At 38.4% G+C, this 22,150-nt stretch overlaps 1 long non-coding RNA gene across 1 annotated transcript in view; it reads right to left on the bottom strand.

Annotated features, from left to right (window-relative positions):
* LOC309385165 overlaps positions 1 to 21,294 on the bottom strand; it is a 49,577-nt gene extending 28,283 nt beyond the window's left edge. Inside the window, exons 1-2 of the long non-coding RNA XR_014174163.1 lie at positions 20,987 to 21,294; positions 15,792 to 15,917 (exon numbers count right to left, since the gene is read on the bottom strand). This is a non-coding gene — a long non-coding RNA (uncharacterized lncRNA). The remainder of the gene's footprint in view (positions 1 to 15,791; positions 15,918 to 20,986) is intronic.
* Positions 21,295 to 22,150: the final 856 nt, after the last annotated feature.

Here is a 22,150-nt window from a genome sequence, read left to right as displayed (position 1 = left end):
TTGGACTGGACTGGAAGAATCCCAGTTCTAATTCATCTTCCTCCAGAGAAATTCACTAGGTGACTTCAATCTGGTCCCTCTCTAACTAGCCTACCTGATGTTGTTGGTGAGAACAATGCAGATACCACCTGGCGCTCCACCAGGAGGCGGTGGGAAATAAATCAAGCAAATAGTTTTCCCTCATCCCCATTTCTTACAACAATCCTTCTTTTGTATATATGCATTTTTCTCACCTAGATGCTTTTAATTCATCATTTTCCATGCCACCCATTAACATAATTCCATATGCTTCTGTGGCACTCTATAATTCTTTTCACTCTAACCAAGCTACTACCACACTGAACTTCAGTCTCTTCATGAAGTTAGAAAATTAATTTATTTTATCATACTTTTTGATAGATGAGTCATGCTTTATATTCCTACAGCCATTCAGCTTTTCAATGCCCACTTTCTCCCCAAGATCAATGCCCACTTTCTCCCCAGGAAGAATAAATGGAAAAGCATGATTGATTTTATTGTTGATGGCTGAAATTTCAGACAGTTACTAAAGGATATATATATATATATATATATATATATATATATATATATATATATATATATATATATATATATATATATATATATATATATATATATACATATATATATATTAGTATGGATCCATTTCAAGCTGTTTAGCTCTCATCAGCTAGCCATACCCTTACTGGGATTTGAACCTGGGATGTGTTACATATTAGGCAGACTTGCTAGCCACTACACCACCGGTTCTCCTCCTTTATCAGCTGAGCCAGGGAAATAAGTATGTGTTTGTGTTACAACCCCTGATATGACCAAATATAGGAGGGAGCTTACTCCTCCCTCTTTCTGTCCTTTCGGCTCATCACAGAAAACCATCCAGGCAGAAAACCATATTGTTATTTTTAATGTTGCCTTTTTATATTTGTGTTGTATTTGTGCTGATAAAATAAAGGGAGACTAGTATGGATCCATTTCAAGCTGTTTAGCTCTCATCAGCTAGCCATACCCTTACTGGGATTTGAACCTGGGATGTGTTACATATTAGGCAGACTTGCTAGCCACTACACCACCGGTTCTCCTCCTTTATCAGCTGAGCCAGGGAAATAAGTATGTGTTTGTGTTACAACCCCTGATATGACCAAATATAGGAGGGAGCTCACTCCTCCCTCTTTCTGTCCTTTCGGCTCATCACAGAAAACCATCCAGGCAGAAACCCATATTGTTATTTTTAATGTTGCCTTTTTATATTTGTGTTGTATTTGTGCTGATAAAATAAAGGGAGACTAGTATGGATCCATTTCAAGCTGTTTAGCTCTCATCAGCTAGCCATACCCTTACTGGGATTTGAACCTGGGATGTGTTATTTTTCTGTGATGAGCCGAAAGGACAGAAAGAGGGAGGAGTGAGCTCCCTCCCATATTTGGTCATACCAGGGGTTGTAATACAAACACACACACACACACACACACACACACACACACACACACACACACACACACACACACACACACACACACACACACACACACACACACACACACACACACACACACACACACACACACACACACACATATATATATATATATATATATATATATATATATATATATATATGAAGTCTCCTGGGACCAAAAACAGGGGGGGGGGTGCTTCCATATGTGCTTGTACATGCAATAAACAGTACACACGATGGGTAGGTGTGGAAAAAAATAAAAAAGAGAATACTATTTTAATTACATTCTTTTTGAAAAGAAAAAAACTTTAGTCCATGTACATATTGTCATTTGAACCATCTAATAAAGATTGGGAGGCTGAAGGACTTATTACTGCAGCTAATTTAAAGAGACTTAAAATTTAATTAAGGAAAATTTAATCCTGTAATTGAACTTATTTCAAAGGCAAAGCTAAATTCTGGTAATGTTTGAAAATTGACTTATGTATGTCCAGTTGAAGAAATCAATTTCTGATAATGACCTTAACTACCTAACAAGTACTCTGAATGTTAAGTAAGAGATCTAGGATATGTATGGTGAAAACAAATAATAAGCCCAAAATTTGTTTTGGGGATTAATTTCTAGAATACTTCAGTCATTAAAAAAACCTCCTGACAATGGAAATATTGTCTTAGGTCTTTAAGGAGCTTATAGTTGGGTAAAACACTTCAGCAAAGCCAGAATAATATTTCCTCTGAACTCGAATAATATTATTCTGAGCCAGAATAATATTTCCTCTGAACTCGAATTCATTTATTGGAAATACCACAAAATACATAGACTTATGTTGTATGTTTTGTTTGAGTTGTACCCAGCTATCTACACCAGTGGCCCCCAACTTTTGGGGCACCAGGGACTGGTTCTGTGGAGAGAGGTTTTTCTGAGGACTGGAGGGGGCGTTGTTTCGCGTGCTGCCTACATACCACAGATGGGGCTTTGCTAGCTTGTATGGCCCAGTTTCTGGCATGCTGTGGACCAGTGCTGGTCCATGGCTAATTGAACAGGTTGGGGACCCATGATCTACAGTAAGCTCCACTAGAGTTTCCTCTTGATAGATACCAAATGATTACTATTTTTTCTCATGTATAAAGCATGCTTCCTTTACAAAATATTTAACAGATTGCACCATGCTGAATTCCACATTTATCCTTTGAGTTAGGTTCCATTATTTATTGCCAAATGAGAAAAGCTGGGGCTTCACCAGGTACAGATACAGATTTAAAGAGTTGGAAGGGACCTTGTAGGTCATCTAGTCAACCCCCCACCCAAGCAGACCCTACACTATTTTTTACAGATGGCAATCCAGTCTCTTCTTGAAAGCTTCCAGTAGTGAAGCTCCCATGACTTCTGAAGGCAACTTCTGTTCCATTGGTTGATTGTTCTCACTGTCTGAAAATTTCTCCTTATTTCCAGGTTCATGACAATAGTCTGAATTCAGTATTCTTAATCCTTTATCTCTGCATAACATAGTATAACTAGGTATCTTTATTGCTTTTATTTTTAAACTAATTTATCCCACTAATGTAGTTTTTTTTTTTTCTTCTTCTCGAAATTTGGCAACTTCAAGATGCATGGGTTGCAATTCTCAGAATGCTAGCTAGGGAATTCTGAGAGTTGAAGTCCACACATCTTAAAGTTGCCAAATTTGATAAACACTACAATAATGTGTATTGTTAGGCTGTTGCTGTGGAATAGGTTTGTTATCTCAACACAATTACAGTGCTTTAAAGAAGATGTTTAAAATGCTCAGGTACCTTATGTGCAGAAGCTGACATATGACCAGATAGAAGTGGCATGACCACAATGGGAGAGATGGGAAAAAATTCTATGAATGAGTATTAGGTGTGCGCGTGTGCTCTTCCCCCCCCCCCCTACTCCTAAAGGGTTCAGTGGATAAGGCAACATCAACATCACTTCTAATTTTTTTGAAGGTCAAATAAATACCCAAATGGAAAAATCTAAATGTCTGACTGGAATAAATTAGAAACCAAGAAAAATTGAAATTGACAGATACAGTAATTCCTAATTATGCAGGGTTAAGGAACATGACATAATCGTCATGGTATTCTTGTTTGTGCATTTAATACAAGCATGGCGAAAACTAACGTGGTAAAGAAGATTATACACAAGGAAGCACTCGTTTCTTCCTGTCATTCTCTTATCTTTCGGCACTTCTGGAGGATCTCAGATGAGAAGGACTTTATAAAACCCTCTGCAAAACAATCAAGATATATTTTTTTTTCTGTCAGGTACCTGAGGCGTTGCTCAGCAATGCTACTTTCTACAGAGATATCCTTAATTAACATTTCAGGGAACATTTTCAGTTCAAGATCTTTATAGTCAAGCTTCCAAAAAAGATCTCATCAGCACAAAGCCAAACCTGATTAACTACAAGGTGTCATTTTCCATGGGAAATGGAAGAACTGGTTTCATAAAAAGAAATATCATCAAAGCATTAGCTGATTGGAATTATGAAAATGTCCGAAATTCATTTTTTGGGGGTGGGGGAATGATGATGACAGGAGATTGCAGAATTCTTTTTAGAAATGTTCCATTAATTCACAGCAAACAAATGAAGTAGTAAATTTTTAATTGAGCTCTAAATTGTTTTTCAAATCAGATGCAAATATGGGGAGGTTTCACTCAGAAAACAGATGCGTTTTAATGAAATTTTCCAGAAATCGTCAGCATTGGTATAAATCAGGGGTGTCCAACTGGTGGCTCACGGGCGGGAGGCCTCACATGCAGGCCACACCTATCCTAGCTCCACAAGAGGAAAAAAGATCGCGAAACGTCCCATGACAGCAACAAGTTTGATTCTGTGAGTTTGACACACATGTTATAATCACTGTGGCAACTTTAAGATATATGGACTTCTATTCCCAGAATTCCTCAGCTAGCCACGTTGGCTGAGGAATTCTGGGAGTTTAAGTTCACACATCTCAAAGTTGCCAAGTTGAAAATTTTTGGTATAAACAGTCATTCATATCCACTCAAGGCTTTAAGTTTATGTTTTCTCAAGTTTATGTTTATGTAAATATATGTCCACTCCAACACATTAAATACATCTCCACATTTTCCTCTTTTTTGGAAAATGATATTTCACTCAACCTTGTTTCCATATGCACCAGAACAGTGTACTAGTGGTTTTAAAAAATGTGAGCAACTGAGAGAGCTGTTGAGAAGGCACTGCATATATCAACTTATCTTGGAAGAGAATTTGGTTCTACACATGCTCAGAAAAATCTGATCCATAGAGAGGAGAGGCACAAATGGAGCATGTGAAAGGTTTTACAGGAGCTTAATGATGAGGATGGATTACTTGTTCTAACTAATGAAAAGAAATGCCTATGAAATCTCTTTGAAATTAATAATGCTGTGCAGAGAAAGGGAGAAAATTCATTTCAAACTTTAAAAGTGGCACTTATACTTTAAAAACCTCTCTTGAGGCCCATAAAGTTTTGCAATAGGAGAATGAAATCATCTTTGCTGTACAGTTATCTTTATACCTTTTTGACAAAAAAAAACCTTTCAGTGAAAGAGGACTCGCTCGTATTTAAATATCAATAAATATTTATAAATCTCTCTATATAAATATGTATTAATGTACCTATTAATACATGCAAATAATGGTTTAAAGCCTTATACTTCCATATGATGATATTAACCAATCTACTGCATTCAAGCAAAGATTTTAAAAGCCACCCTGAATTTCTGGATTTTTTTTTAAAAAAAACCCTTATCTAAGGTGCCTGAACCAAATTAAATAAATAAAAGATATTTTTTTGAGAGAAGCTGCAAGCTGTAACAAAGCCACTCAATACTTAAAATTATATATCACATAATCTCTGTTGACATTTGAGCAAAAATCAGCATTCCTTTGAGATCTTAACCTTCCTTGCTTGATCTTTCAGCTGCTTTTAGTAACAACAACCATGCTGTCCTTCTGGATCAGCTTAAGGGGTTAGAAATGGGGGGGAGCTTTGTTTTGAGCTTCTCCTCCACCCTCCAAGGCCTGGTCCAATCAGTGTTGGTGGAGGCTATCTCTGACCCACTCTTGTTCAAAGCTGAAGTTATTCCTTGTGTCTGAAGCTGTGAAGGTCTGGATAGGGAAGAATAGGCATTGGATCAACTCTGAATGAATGACTATAGGATTTGAAGTCCCATGGATCTAGGGCAGTAATGGCGAACCTATGGCACGTGTGCCACAGGTGGCACGCGGAGCCATTTGTCAGGGCACGCGAGGGAAGCACCTCCGGATGGTCCCTGAAGCCTTCGGAGCACTCAAAACGACACTCCGAGCAAACCGAAAGTGACTTCCGGTTTGCACGGAGGGTCGCTTTAAGCATTCCGAAGGCTTCAGGGAAGCCTCCGGACGATCCCTGAAGCCTCCGGAGGGCCTCCGGGGGGTGGGGGAGGCTCTTTTTACCCTCCCCAGGTTCATATAAAGCCTCTGGAGCCTGGGTAAGGCGAAAAAAGCATGTAAAAATGGGGGGGAGCATCTTTTGTGCGCGCATGCACACTGGGGGATCACGCATTGCATTATGGGTGCAGCACACCTGCACACGACCCCTCTGCGCTCCCCCCACTTGTGGCACGCGAGCCAAAAAAGGTTCGCCATCGCTGATCTAGGGATTTTCCATATTTAACTCCGAATAGGATAGCACTTAGACAACTTGGTGAGCAGTTTGGTGGTCCTTTCACATTTGTGGCTCTGGCTCAAGGAACAGATGGCATCTTTAACTAAAAGGACTAAGAGCCCTGGCAGCGCAATGGTTAGAATGCAAATTGCAGTCTAACTCTGCCCACAGCCAGGAGTTCGATCCTGACGAGCTCAAGGTTGATGCAGCCATCCATTCTTCTGAAGTGAGTAAAATGAGGACCCAGATTGTTGGGGACAGTATGCTGACTTTGTAAACTGCACAGCGAGTGCTGTAAAACAGTATGAAATCAATGCCTTTTTTTTCTTTTTTCCAGCCTTTCCTCATTTCTCTTCCCTCTCCCCTTTTCCCCACACTGCCTTCCTATTTACTTTGGTATTTTGCATCTTCTTTTAACTATATACATATAGCCCTTTCCTATAAATAATATAAGTAGCTGCACTTGCATGTAATTTTATTTAGTCATATCAGGTGGTAGCCCCTGGTTAATCATGGCTGGGCTCTGTAGACATGCTGAAGCTAGTTAGAACCTGGTTAAGAGCCCATTGGGGAATATCTGGACCACTGAGTAGACCAGAAAATTGGGGGAAAGTTCTGGAACAAGACAATGTCAAAGCTCTGCTTTTTGATGTAAAAATGTATCTGTGATCATATATAATTAGTTTACCAGGATTTAAAAGCTGAACTCAAGAATATATTTATCTTCTATTTATTCAGAATGAACTCTCCTCCACCCTCCATGCATCTACAATTTAGTGAACATATTAAAAGGGAATCGCTCACCACTTCTAATTTCAACATTGAAATTACAAGTGATGCTGCCATTTTAGAACATATGCAAAAGGTCAAAGGAATGCTTTTAATCAAGCCATCTACCTCTCAATGTAGCCTTCCAGGTCTCATATCCTTTGGAGATGTTATATTTTAAATTCCATAGGACTATCATTTATGCTAATTAGGATTTGTTGAAGTTCAACAAAGGTGGAAAGCACTGTTGTGGGAAAGGCTGCCTGACTAAGTCCCAAAGATGCTTTTTCAGGAGGCAACTGGGGCTTCTTGTTTTTTCTTTGAAGACATTTCGCCTCTCATCCAAGAAGCTTTTTCAGCTCTGGCAAGATAGTGGGGAATGGAAGGATTTATATTCCTTGCAGAGAGCTGGTCATTTGCATCCTTCAGATAAATTGTTTCAACTTCTACCCTCAAAATGACATTATAGGGCACTGCACACCATAACAATTAGACACAAGGACAGTTTTTCCCAAATGCCATCACTCTGCTAAACAACTAATCCCCACAACATTGTCAAATTATCTACCAAGACTGTATTACTATTATTCTTCTCTTCCTTCCTAGTACCTATCTCTTTCCTAGTACCTATCTCTTTCCATTTATGACTATAACCATGTTGCTTGTATCTTTAAAATTTATATTGTTTTATTTGTTTCCTACTATAATTTGATAGCTTATTAGTAACCTATGACTATCACTAAGTGTTGTATCTTATGATTCTTGATGAGTGTATTCTATTTTATTTTCTTTATGTACACTAAGCGTATATGCACCAAAGACAAATTCCTTGTGTGTCCAATCACACTTGGCCAATAAAGGATTCTATTCTATTCTATTCTATTCTATAGGGTCATCCTTCCATTCCACACTATCCTGTCAGAGCTGAAGAAGCTTCTTGGATGAGGAGCAAAACGTCTTCAAAGAAAAAACAAGAAACTTCAGTTGCCTCCTGACAAAGCACCTTTTGGACAACCATGACATGGATGACTGAGAATCTCTACAGATTTTCTCCCTGGCTAAGGCAGGAAATGGGTATTGCATTCTTCCATTTAGAAGAAAATCTTCAAGAGATTCTAGTAAGCAAAACACAACTCTAGGGTGCTGTTTCCACTCTCCTTTTTTTAAAGGCATTGAGTAAAGAATAGATGGTGAGAGCTCACCAGGGGTTTAGGAAGAAAACCCTGAATATAAACAAAGGAAGAACTTTTCCAGTTACATTTCATTATTATGAAATATCTATTTTCTCAAAGTCTTCACAGCTGTAATCTGCTTCTGCAATAATTTATCTTCTTGTTTGCTTCTAGCCAACAGGCTCCTGTGCTCAGATAATTAGATCTTACAGTGTGGACTAAAGTTACCTATGAAAATATTTTCTTTCACAACATGGAGGAATTGGAAAGAAGAGATGTTCTGCATAGTTGTTTATATTCTGCACTACATTTTAACACCCAGGTATATTTAGATTCTGTGGATCACATCTGAAATTTTAGAATTTCTAAAAATGGTTTTAATTTAGTGATGAATCAATCAGCGTAATTACATGTTTCCATCATAGCACCTAAAATTTTCCTGCACAGAGAGAAATTCTGACTCAGAATATTTAAATGGTTTATATTTGCCATTCCCCACACTGTTATATTAAATTTAGGAAAAAATATTATTTGTGAACTGCCAAAAAATCAATTAGAGTTGGGTGAAGAATGAATTGATTAAAATATATTTTTAAAAACTGGCTTGTGCATTATTATTATATCCACAAACTTTGTTGTGCTGTTTCCACATTGTTCTTAGACATTTTATATATTTATTCAGCAGTACTTGCAACCTGCCCCATCCCAAAGGACAGTGGACAACCTACAATAAGAAAAATGAAATGTGAAACAATAGTGGGGGAGACAATAAAATCTAATCAAAGCTCGAGATAAGGGTCCTCTAACAATCCACTGGGGTTGAAAGCTCATTGAAATGACACCGTTTTAATTAGTTTCCAGAATGTAAAAAAAAGGAAGCTGCATGCACTTCTAAAATAAGAGTGATTCAGCAGCTACCCCAGAGAAGGTCTATGTTTTGAAGAAAGAAATAGAAAATGATCTTGGAAAGATACCATTCATTGTAATTGGTATTTGGTTGGTGTCAGAATCTCCTAGAAACTTATACAGTGTTAAGCATCTCCAGAATGCAGAATTAAGAAAGTACCAAGATGGCAAGATCCAAACTCAAACTCCCCAAATTCCTTTAATCCTTTTTAATATTTTATTCTTATTCCCTGTTGTTTCTGTGTTAATTTCTATGTGTACGCATATGAATGCACCTACACATATTTTTCTACCCCCTTTTTATTCCTTATGTATTGATATTGAGTGTTAATGCTTTTTTGCTCGACCGTAACATTTGATGGGATGTGCAAACTACATGGAGTTCAAAACATGCCAGGAGAAGACGCTAAAGTGAACTCTTAGATTTTTACATTCTGAACCTAAGTGAGGAAGGTTGCTTTGCTTTTCAGGATGTGGATGGCTGATAAGACTAAAGGGAATGACAGCACAATTGGTTTCTCATCTAAAGATCACAGGTGAAGAATGCATTGAAAGTGAAAAACAAAGAGGAAACAGCTGCTGAAAGTTCTACCCTCAACTTGTGATTGGATGATTCTGTACCTTTACTGCAATCCTTACCTTCAATCCTTACCAAGGACATTACAACAGCCATGTACACATCTAGATCTTTTTAAAGTAGAGGAACTCAGGTAGAGCTCCAAATAGAGCATTTTATTCTGGTCCTGCCATAAATAAATGTACCATCCACATCTTGAACTGCTTTTTCTTTTTCACAAAAAGGAATGAACAACATATATTCATGGATGAGTATATGGGCGTATAGAATATCTGGAGCTGCTCAAACACAGCTTTGAGTAGTTCAAGGAAAGGGTTCTGTTTTTTAAAAAAAAATCGGTCTCCCAAAGTCTTAACTTCATTAAGCCACATAGGTAAACCTGGCAAAATGAGACGTTTAAGATTTTAGTCCACCCAGAACGCAGTAGAAAAGGACTGCATGTTTATTCTTCTTGCATAGTTTGGTTTTTTCCCTGACAAGGGTAGCTGTTACAACAGGACAGCTTTGAAATCCTTAATATTTGGAATCTTATAAAATCAGTTTTTTTTTTAATTTCTAAGATTACCAAAGGCTCACCACTGCAGAATTCCATCAGACTCATATAACATTACCTGGGGACAAATCTAGATGGATTCTCTTGTATATAATTTTCATTAAAGATTTTTTTAACAAAATAAAAACAAAACAAATTTTAGAAGAGAAATGAAGAAAATAAAGAAAATAATGAATAGATAAGCAAAAAAATAAGAAATAGAAAATAGAAAAAGAAAGAAAAATTATAAAGAAGCAACTTCCAATCCTTATTCGCTCTCACAGAGAGGGACTTCTCCGGGTGCCGTTCACTAAGCAGTGCCAAAGGGCGGCGCCCAGGAGCAGGGCCTTCTCTGTGATGGGCCCAGCCCTCTGGAATGACCTCCCCCCCAACATTAGGATTACTACCGACCTCCGCTCCTTCCGTTCAAAACTCAAGACCCACCTTTTTCAACTAGCCGGCCTGGCTCAACCATAGTTCCATTTATTCCTCCTGGCAATCTTTTAAACTTGTAATTTTTCTAGTGGGGTATTTTAATTTTAACCTATTTTACTATTTCTATGTATTGTAATGATGTGTGTGATTTTTTATACCTCCTCCGTGTAATGTTTTATTGTATAATATGTGTTTTTATTTATTGTACGCCGCCCCGAGTCCCTTCGTGGAGAGGGAGCGGCTAACAAATCTAATAAATCTAAATCTAATCTAAATCTTATAACAGAGGTTGTAAATATATTTATATTTTAACCTGCTTAAGATTATATCATAATTTCCTTGTTTCTACAGTCTGCCCTTTCTAAGCCTCAAACCATAAATCACAAGCTCTTTTTTTCCTTCAGCGAAATTTCTATAAGGGATAGATCCAAATGTCTTCTTAAATAAGTCTATGGACGTTATATTGTACTTCTGGTTGGCTGCTATAGTTGGTTTTTATTGTTGAACAATTGCCTGATGAATGATAATAGTTGTCTTTCCATGTTGAAGTCATCAAAATGAAAAATGTATTTATAGCATTGAGTGAACATCATTGCCACAATTTTTTTTCCCTTTGGCTCATTTCCTGGTACAAATTTTATAGCAATTCTAGTTAATTCTTTTCCAATATGAATATTCTATTGGCAATTTGTGTCTGACCTAATATCTCCTCAAGTTATAGTCCACCTTCCCGCCTGTTCTTAGCTGTCCTCTGATAATCTGCTTCTCAAACAAATAGAATCATTGCTACATTATAGATTACTCCAAATGTATACCAAGAACTATCAAATTCCTATGTTAAAAAGTAAACATATATCTAATATTGTGTGACATGAAATTCTACATGCTGATACATATGGATATCCTATTTCTAAAAGTTTTATTAATATGTCATGGAAATTTGTTGAGCCCATTTCTCTGCTTTATATATTTTGATCTAAATCACAGACTTGGTGGTTATGGGAGATATCGATAAATGTACCGCACCAGTTAGAAAAGTTATAACAAGGCAAGATTTTTCATTCTAGTGTAATTTCTCTTTAATGTTGGGATAAATGTGTTTATTAAATAGCTTTTAAGAAAGTATTTCTAATTCTACTGTGCAGCAACCACAGCAGACTTACAAGTAAGCCCAGACAAAAAACAACAACAGACCCACCACAGAGATGGCTTTTGTCTAAAGACTTCTTTTTTCCTTCAGTGAACCCCTGCCGTATTTCAAATGATGGGGGAGTTTTGCACTTAATCACTGTTGCCTATTCTCGATTTTGCTCACATATAGAGCTGTGGTGATTAATATTAACAAGGGCATCAGTGAAGAAAGAGAAAAGTCATAGCAGGCTTGGGGAAGAAATAACAAGGAAATAATGCCTGAAACTGAAATGGGGTTGAATCAGGATGTTTATTTGGACACAATATATATGCAAAGTCTAGGGCACACAGTTCAGCCTTTATCTATTGGGACCAAATGATGTGTAAGTAGGAAAACACAGAGAAATTGATTGGGAAAGAGTGTTGGTTAGCAGGCTGATTTGCTCAGTGAAAAGAATATGCAGAGAGAAGAACATGGAAGTGAGAGAAGTAACACTTGGTATTCTGAATGCTGCTGCTTGCATGGGAGGAAATAAAGATCAGCATTATTTGGGCTGAAACATAATGCAAAGAAAACATCAGTCCTTCCATAGCTTAAAACCTAAAATGTGTTCCCCTCATTATGGAGAGATAAAGCTTCTGGTGAGAACCTAAATTGCCCAGGTAGGAAAGGAAAGGTGAACCAAAAGAGAGGGAATGATAAAAATCCCAAAAGTTTCAGTCTAACCAACAGAAGACAGGCGAAGAAAGAAATATAAATATAGAAGCTTCACTTCACTTGATGTTAAAACTGCAGGAAGGAAACATGTTTTGCTTCACACAGATTCTTTGACTAAACTTTAAACATAGAGATCTGTGCTGGTGATTCCTCTGTGCAGGCAACTCCGCTCCTTATTGATCCCTGCTTGAGGAGATTTGCCCTGACAATCTGATGCTGAGTGCAATATGTAATTAATTTGATTCACTTTGCCCAAAGCACTTGGAAACATCACAAAAACAGAAAATGTTTAAGTAACTGACCGGGCACTTTGTTTCTCCTGTGTTTGGTGAAGTGGAAAAGCAGAATGTCCTTCCTCCCATCAATTTTCCTGACAAGCCATCTTTTCTTTGTGTTATCTCACTCAGCCTTTTATAAGAAAAGCCTTTTCCTCTTCCTCTCCCCTTGCCCCCCCCCCCATTCAAAAATAGAACAATCTGGGCAGCATTGTAAAGAATTGCTGTTGTGAAAAATCTGTCTGAAAATGAAAAGCACCACTTTAAAATAACATTGAATATAAAAGATAACTATAGCTCTTCTGATATACTTTTCTTATGCTTGCTGCTCAGGAATACTTTTACATCTAAAATCTTTTCTTAATAATTCATGATCAACTCAGTAGAGAGAGTTCATTAGTGTCACACACATAGCAAAGAAGATACTGTAAAGTTTGTAAAGGGAACAAATGCCCTCAGTTTTAATAAGCCTTCCAGAGAGTTTTTGTTTCACTGCCTTTTAAATTTGAAAAGATGTTCATTATTGGTATAGTTATTAAACAAATTTACTTTTCAGAGTGAACTTACACTAAAACACTATTTGTATAACACCTTTGAGAGTAAACCTTCGCCAAAGAGTTTGCAAAGGTAAGCACATAGTACAATATCCAACTGAAACACAGTTAAAACAAACTAGAAAGTAAAACAATTACTAACAAAAGCTTTTTAAAAAATGGTGTGAAATCAAGAGAACTCAAAGTGTTCTGATTCATCCTCAGTAAAGTCTAAAATCCTTGTTTGTTGAGATTATGAACAGAACTGGGGAATTGAGTGCAAATGATTACAAAAATGGTCAACTGTAAGGTAGCAAAAGAACAAATTAAGATTTATTTATTTAAAATGTGTGCCAGAGTTCTATGCAATCATGTACCTATTTACTTTCATTGGTACCCACAGATAATTACACAACTGTAGAAGTTCTGATCTCTGATATGATACAACTTAAATAAACAGTTGGGGATATAACTCATATTTTGGGGGGAGAGGGGGGAATTCAGATACTGTTATATCATGATGGGATATCTACAATGATGCGATCATTCTGATTGGCTAACATGAAATTTTAAATCTCTTTTTTGTTTTCCCAAATCCATCTAACATTCTTGAGAAGAAGAAGAAGAAGAAGAAGAAGAAGAAGAAGAAGAAGAAGAAGAAGAAGAAGAAGAAGAAGAAGAAGAAGAAGAAGAGGAGGAGGAGGAGGAGGAGGAGGAGGAGGAGGAGGAGGAGGAGGAGGAGGAGGAGGAGGAGGAGGAGGAGGAAGAAGAGGAAGAAGAAGAAGAAGAAGAAGAAGAAGAAGAAGAAGAAGAAGAAGAAGAAGAAGAAGAAGAAGAAGAAGAAGAAGAAGAAGAAGAAGAAGCCCACAATCTGTTTTTTGCAAGCTTCTTATTGCAGGAGCTTCTATGAAGCTCCTTGCTCTTCTGCTTTCAGAATTCTGGGAGAGGTGTTTGTCCAAAATAGAAAATATGTTTATTTTTGAATTTGAAGCAAAATATCATGTTCCAAAAGTTCTGTCAATGATTTTGGACTGGAAACAATTTAGCTTTGGCTGACTCAGATGTTCTGGTCATGGAAACAGTGGATTACTACTACATGATTACATGTTGCCATCCAATGGTCATTTAGATTTTTGCAGTCCAGATTTGGTATCCTTACCCTAGTTTTCTTTAAATACAGAGCAACCCTTTGTCCAAAAGAAATATGATTTTTAATTGAAGGGAATTTGAGAAGCAGTAGACGAATAGGCAGAAGGACTTCCTGACAAAAAAAATATATTAAATTAATTTCATTCAGTCCACTCAGGACAAACAAAAGTTCTGTTCTTTGCAGACAATCAAGACCATCAACTCACTCTTTCTACCTCAGTTTTTCAGTATTAAAGGTAAAATAGGCCGTCTGACCTGAAGCCCCATTCCAGGAAACTTTTTTTTTTTAAAAAAAAACCCATATCTCCCTACTGCTATCATTTGTGTCATAAATGTAGATTATATCACCGGTACTTCATAGCACACAGAAGAAAAGAGGAACATGGGTTTTGCCCACATCCCTGTTCAGGAAACTACCTGTTCTTTTTTGCACTGAAGTTCATCACTGAAGAAAAATTGCAGTAAACAGATCAAGCCAACATAATCAAATAGGCAAATCAAATATGCCATTGCAGCAAAATGAACCATGGACTGCATCAACAGTGCCCAAGGTCATTTTCAAGACCCTTGGTTTCCAAAGTCTCTTGGGGTGGACACCCAAAGCATCCTTTCCAGAGGTGGGTTCCGGCAGACATGACTGCCAGTTCGCTCATGTGCACACTGTGCGCGCATGCACAGTGCAATTAAAATAATTCTGTACATGTGCAGAACTGAAAAACAAGATGGGTGCATCTATGCCACTGCCCGGGCATAGTGTTTCAGTGTGTGGCAAGCCTGGGTCAGTGCCAGTTCCAGCGACCCAGGCTGCCAAACTACTATCAGTTCGCTGAACTGGTCTGAACTGGTAGGAACCCATCACTGATCTTTTCCCTATTAGATTTTGTAGAGTGAGCTGGTTCAACATGGAGATATTTGATTACAGAAATAACCAGAACCCAATGCGTATAGCTTTATTGGTAATCATCAGCTCCTGTTATCTGGCCAAAAGCCCACTGAACTCTCATGAAATGGGCATTATTCTGCTAAATTGCCTAATAGTAAGTATGCAGCTCCATCTGTGCCAACTGGAGCTTTGAAGTCCTTTGAACACATAAAACAAATTACAATAGTTTAAACTATTCAATGATGAGTTGCTGTCCTTATTGTTTTATCCAGGAAGGGCTACAACTGGCAAATCTGCTAACACTGGCTAAAGGCTCTCCAGGTCATGCAGTGCAATAGTATCCTTAGGGTCTCAAAAACTAATTGGAAGGGTGATTTCCCCTATATTGTGATAAAAGATGCTTCAGGGGAGCAATGTTTTAAACTAAAGGAAGCCAGTTTGAAAGAAAGGAAATAGCAAGAGTGGAGGAATCATTCCCAGTTTCCATTTAACTAAATTCAACACCCACCCTACAGTAAAATAAAATGTGCCTGGGGCAGACTGGTAGATACTTACCACCAGTCACGATCATTCTAGTACAGTCTACCATTCAATCCAGGAAATCAGTTGAAGCAATTTCTTCCTCTTCAGTTAGTCATTCTCCAATAGCAGCTAAATCCCAAATGGTTCCTTCGCTCTGCTCTGTACAAATATAAATACCTGTAAATATAAATACCTGAAGTATCTAGTCTTTTATTCATAACTCTTCCTAGATCATTCACCCACACCCTCAACTCCCCCTAGTCTAAGCCTGTAGCACAACAGGTTGCAATTGCAACAACAACAAAAAACCACCAACCTTTCATCACAGGTGATAAAATAGAGAGGCATTTTAAATATTTTCATCTGGGTTTGGATTGTATTTCAAACCAATCAACTGCATTTCAATTCATGTCCATCTCAAACTTGAAATGCAGCCAACATAGACTCATCCTCAACAGCCTGTGCCTGTGTTCAACATGTAGGGAGATAGGGCAGAAAACACTCTGCAGAAAGCACAACTCCACAACACAGTCCTTTCAGCGGTTCCAAGAAGGTCCCACACTCATTTGCACTACTCAGGTGATCCTGGGAACACAAAAGAATTTCCAAGTGGCCTCAGTGACTCTCTAAAAGAATGCAAATGACCATCTGTCTGCAAGGAATATAAACCCTTTCATTCCCCACCATCCAGTCACAGCTGAGGAAGTTTCTTGGATGAGAAGCAAACATCTTCAAAGGGAAAAAAAACCCAAAGAAAGTCCAATTGCCTCTTGAAAAAGCATCTCTGGAACATGCCTATGATTGCTATTAATTCTACATCAAGGTCTATTTATTTTTACTGTTCAGTTTTTGTCTGAATTTTAATTATACTAATATTATTCTGCATATTTTTTCAAGCCATTCACTGTCAAATATATAACACATTTCTATATTGTAGTTAAAATATTCTTTTTTCCCCATCAAACAGAAGACTAGCAGTGAAAGAGGACATGAAACCATGTGCAGGTTCTACATTTTGCATTCACTCCTTGCACAAAACCAGTGTGGAACAGATTTTGCATTTCACTCCTAATCCCCTATAGGCCTTTCTCTTGGGATAGTCATCGATGAGATTAGGACAGAAGTAGCAATTAGAATTGTTTGAAATCCGAAAGCATTCAGGAACATCTCAGTAGAATGCTGAACAGGCATTACTTGCATGCTAAAAGCTAAACTAATTAGCATAGCAGAAAGTGACAATTAATCTCCATCCAACTAGACTGTGATCATTCTGGGTGGCAAGATCTTTCTCCTATGTAGCACACAGTGTGGCTTCTTTTTAATTGAACCATCTGGGTGTTATTATTTATTCTTTGTCCAAAAAAAGTACACTTGAAGGTGAGTTCCTTAGTTTTCTTGATGTCTCTTTGGACCTCAGTACGACGCTGATGCTTAGCATTTTCTACTAAAGTTTTATTGGTTTAGAAGGCTGGATGTGAAGCAATCTGTCAGGCAGGACTTCCTTCAGTCCTACATTTCTGCCTTGTCCTTGACATCTGCACTGCAGGGAGCAAGTTGCATCATGAATGTGAACTGCATTTCTAAAAGTCAGCGAGCAGTTTCATTTTTAATGTCAAAAAATTCCAGCAACACTCAAATGCCATTTTCTGGATCTTGAATCATTTACAGCATTGCATGCATGAATTCTACCTTTTTCATTCTTAAGTAATAATACAAAACAATTGCATCATTGGAATGGCACAATTTGCTTTGACTTTTTCATGGTATAAAATGAACTTCTGTGCCCTATCCATATAAAAGCAACTGACCAGCTGATTCAATGAATAAAATTAATCTTGGAAATTTGGCAGATCTAGAATTGGAGTCAATATATATATATTGCAATTTTGACTCTACTAAGTCCTGAAAGTCTTGGTAATCATATCATATCAGATTGTATCAGGTGAACTAAGATGTAACTCACTGTTACATTAAATGTGCATCACAATTCTTAGGAAATCTATTAAATAATCTACGGTTTGCATTTTTTTTTCTATAAACCATCCTCTGAAATTTTATTTAGTTTCAGTCTCACCAAATTCTTTTCTACCAGATAAACAGATCTACTGGACCTATATAGAATTGGAGTTTCAATTAGGATAAATATCCCTTTTGTTACAAGTAGTAGTCATGGCAATTAAACTGGATTAAACAATGACCATTGCATCTGGGCAGAGGTGGTTTTCGCATAATTTTACCACTAGTTGGCTGTACACCAAAAGTGTGTGCGTGTGCGTGCACATGCGCTTTGCTAATGCCTTCCATGCATGTGCTTTACTCGTGGACATGGCTTGCACACATTCATGCAGATTCGAAACCAGCATAGGATGGCATAGCGCCAGGACAGATGGACAGTCGCGGGCCCACCCGCAGGTCACCCGTACCGGTTCACCCAAATGGTCCAAACCAACTGAATGCCACCACTGCATCTGGGTCATCTCTTCCAATATTTTATGTTCACAGTAGCCATCTGAGGAGAACCATAATAGGATTTAAATTTAGTTGAAGGCTTTTTTAAAACTCCCCAGCCATTAGTGTTTGTATTATTCCCTTTGCATGTTTTGTAATAAAGAGGAGCCATTCATAATTTTAACCTCTTTTAATTTGTCCTTTAATGTGGCAGTCATCCCTCCATTGTTCTTAAGCACCTACTTAGTAGGCCTGGGCAAATGAATCCCATTTAGTTCAGACTGGAAATCTGAGATTTTCTCTCTCTCCGTCTCCCTCCCTCCCTGCTTCTGTGTGTGTGTGTGTGTGTGTGTGTGTGTACATGTAAAGTACATGTACATCAGTGCTAGTTTACAACCAGTACACCCCGGTACGGGTGTACCGGTGCCTGCCGGGAGCACCAGGTACTGTTCCTGTATGGTGCTCCAGAGGGCCCACCCACCCGCCTGCGCTCCTTACCGGTATTTGAAGTTTTCGGGGCTTCCACGCACACGCATGGAGTGTACAACACCTGCGCAACACTCCTCCGAGCAGCTGGAGCATCACAGGCAGTAAGTACGCATGTGCATGCTGCCTGCGTGTGCGCTTGCACTACACCATTCATGTGGTGGGCGCCCGGCCCCGTTACACCATACCAGTTGCAACAGGATCCAGAACCCACCACTGATGTACATGTACATTCCATTTTGTGATCCAACATTTGAAGACGAGATGATTCAAGTGAAATAACTAAATTTGATTTGAAAAAAGTATCCATGCATAGCCTATAATGGGGAATCATTACATTTGTTCCTGCTTCATTGTTTGATGGAATGGAAGGAATGTAACATGGATAATAGACTCTTTAGGGACCTGTAGTTGCTCATTGAGTAACTTATTTTTCTCCGGTGTCTTATGGTTACATGACATAGATGCTATGTAAACTAAATAAATAAGCAAAATGTTTTATTTACTTGAAGAATAACAATTTGCAATGTCCATCAAAGGAAAACAATCTATTGGTATATTCAGAAGGTTAAATTGCTGAGAGATTTCAAACCTGCTCTCGCTGTCTTTCCATAAGAATGTAAGTACAAATTTATCACAAATGAAACAACCACATGGGGAGAGAGGGAGGGAGAGAGAGAGAGAGATTAAGCAAGATATAAATACTAGTCCTTTATTTCTTTGAGCCACATCTTTTAATTTCTGAATCTAAAAGCAGAAGCTTAATGCATTATTAATCCATATGACAACACATACACTATATGCCAAAAGTATTCACTCACCCATCCAAATAATCAGAATCAGGTGTTCCAATCACTTCCATGGCCACAGGTGTATAAAATCAAGTGCCTAGGCATGCAGACTGTTTTTACAAACATTTGTGAAAGAATAGGTCGCTATCAGGAGCTCAGTGAATTCCAGCGTGGAACTGTGATAGGATGCCACCTGTGCAACAAATCCAATTGTGAAATTTTCTCTCTCCTAAATATTCCACAGTCAACTGTCTGCTGTATTATAAGAACGTGAAAGTGTTTGGGAATGACAGCAACTCAGCCACGAAGTGGTAGGCCACGTAAACCCGTCCAACATCAGTGTGTGACCTCACAAATGTGCTTCTGAAAGAATGGTCAAAAAATCCCAAAAACACACTCCTAAACCTTGTGGACAGCCTTCCTAGAAGAGTTGAAGCTGTTATAGCTGCAAAGGGTGGACCGACGTCATATTGAACCCTATGGATTAGGAATGGGATGTCACTTACAGTAAGTTCATATGCGTGTAAAGGCAGGTGAGTGAATACTTTTGGCAATATAGTGTATATAAAACAATCAATATAAAAATATAAGAATCAGTATTGAAAGATAATTATTATTAAAAGCAAAATATACAAACCCCAAGCATAGAGAGAATTAGAATACCCACCTCATCATTGGAGCCATCTAAGCATACCTCTAGTTCCCTGGGAACCCCAATCTGGTAACATAACATATTCTTGCTGGACTTCCAGAACATCAAAAGGGACAGCACTAGTCCAATTTCTCAGGAAAGAATGTTCCATAAGGCAAACACCATGGCAGAGAAAGCTGTCACCTGGGACCCACCAAATGTAATTCCCTGGGAGATGAGGCCCGTAGCATGCCTTTTCTGACAGATCTAATGGGCTACACTGATAAAATTGAGGCAAGGACAATCCAATCCCATGTCATGCACAACTGGTAAAGTTTAAACCCACCATTTTGAATTGGACAGGGATGCAAATTGGCAGTCAATGCAGCTTGTGGATCATAAGTATATCACACATTGTTCTGGAAGCACACATAACTGCTTGAACTGCTGTATTCTGCACCAGTTTAAACATGGTGTGCTTCAATGGCAGCCCCATGTAGAGCTCATTACAGTAGTCCAATAGCTAGGGCATGAGTGACTATGTGTATAGCCTGCCAATCCAGGAACAGGTGCAACAGGTGCATCACACGAAACTGTACAAAAGGGTCTGCTAGCCATGATTGTGCTGTGCTTATTCAGCACAGGAGACATAAGTCTAGGAGAATCCCCAAATTGCATACCAAATCTGTCTAGGGCAGGGCCACCAAAGATGGCACAATAGTAGAACCAGTAGACCCTCAACCCAGAACCACTCAGTCTTGGCTAGGTAGCCTGTTATTCCCCATCCACTTCCTTACAGCTGCCAATTATTGTAACATAAGATGTTCATAGCATTGAATTCAATCAAGGGCAGATATATATATTATTCATACCATTAATATATAGCAAGCTTCAGAATTCCAGTAGCAGGTTTTGTCATTCTTTTCTTGAAAGCACTAGAGACAATTTTCTCCACAATCTCTTATGGAAAAAATGATTCCTCTTTGTTTCTATCACCTGCATTTGCTGGTTTTCTTCCGAAACATTCATCTTCCATCCCTCCTTCACAATCACCCCCATGGCACAACAAGACACTTTAACTTCTATTTTGACAACAGATGAAATTAAAAACACTCATGATGGAAGGTGACATCTAAAGATATACTTGAGACTGAGAAAGACAAAAACAACTGGATGCTGAATAATTAAGACTGAGTATGTTGTAATCATCGTTTCTGATTTTGGGATTGATTGCTTTTGCTACACAGCAGGATTATTTGACAACACTGTGAGAGGAATGGAAAATAAGGAATAAGCAAAGTCTTTGTTCATGCGAAGTCATGCAGCAATACTCAGGCAGATGGTTCCTCTTGAGAGCACTCACTTTGGGTAGGCATTGTAGGCAGGGGATTCCATAGACTGATCCAATTATAGGATCTAATTCTCAGATTATTCCAGTAAGACACCTTGCAGTCAATTTGGTGACTTTGAATCAAATCACACTTCATCACCAGTTTCTATTTTCTTCTCTGCAGGAGGAGATGTAAGAAAAGAAAAAGGAACTTGCCCTGAAAGATACTTGACTAGATAGTAAGAAAAATAGTTCAGCTGCAGTTAAAATTATGGCTATGATTCAGTGGTTGGATTCAAAAAAAAATTCTACCGGTTCTATGGGCATGGCTTTGTGGGTGTGGCAGGAGAAGGATACTGCAAAATCCCCATTCCCTCCTCACCCCACTAACCTGTTTTCCAGCTCCGTTCTCCTGTTCAGGGCAACAAAAGAAGATCAGCTGGGAGACAATGGGGGCAGAGCCAGCCTATTTGTTGGTTCTCCGAACTACTCAAAATTTCTGCTACTGGTTCTCCAGAACCTGTCACAACTGGCTGAATACCACCTCTATTATAATTCTATCCAGAGGTGGGTTCCTCCTGGCATGGTATGCCAGAAGAGGTAGTGAAAATCTGGTGTACCAGATAGGACCGGTAGTAATGGTGGCCTGGCCACGCCCCCGAACCTGTTCTCCCGTCAGAAGTTTCATCTGAAGCTTTTTTAAAAA

This window comes from Natrix helvetica (assembly GCF_964273705.1).
Source record: "Natrix helvetica genome assembly, chromosome: 1".
NCBI classification, from domain to species: domain Eukaryota; kingdom Metazoa; phylum Chordata; class Lepidosauria; order Squamata; family Natricidae; genus Natrix; species Natrix helvetica.
The sequence above is the reverse complement of the archived record's forward strand: the minus strand, read 5'-3'. Positions and strand labels throughout refer to the sequence as shown.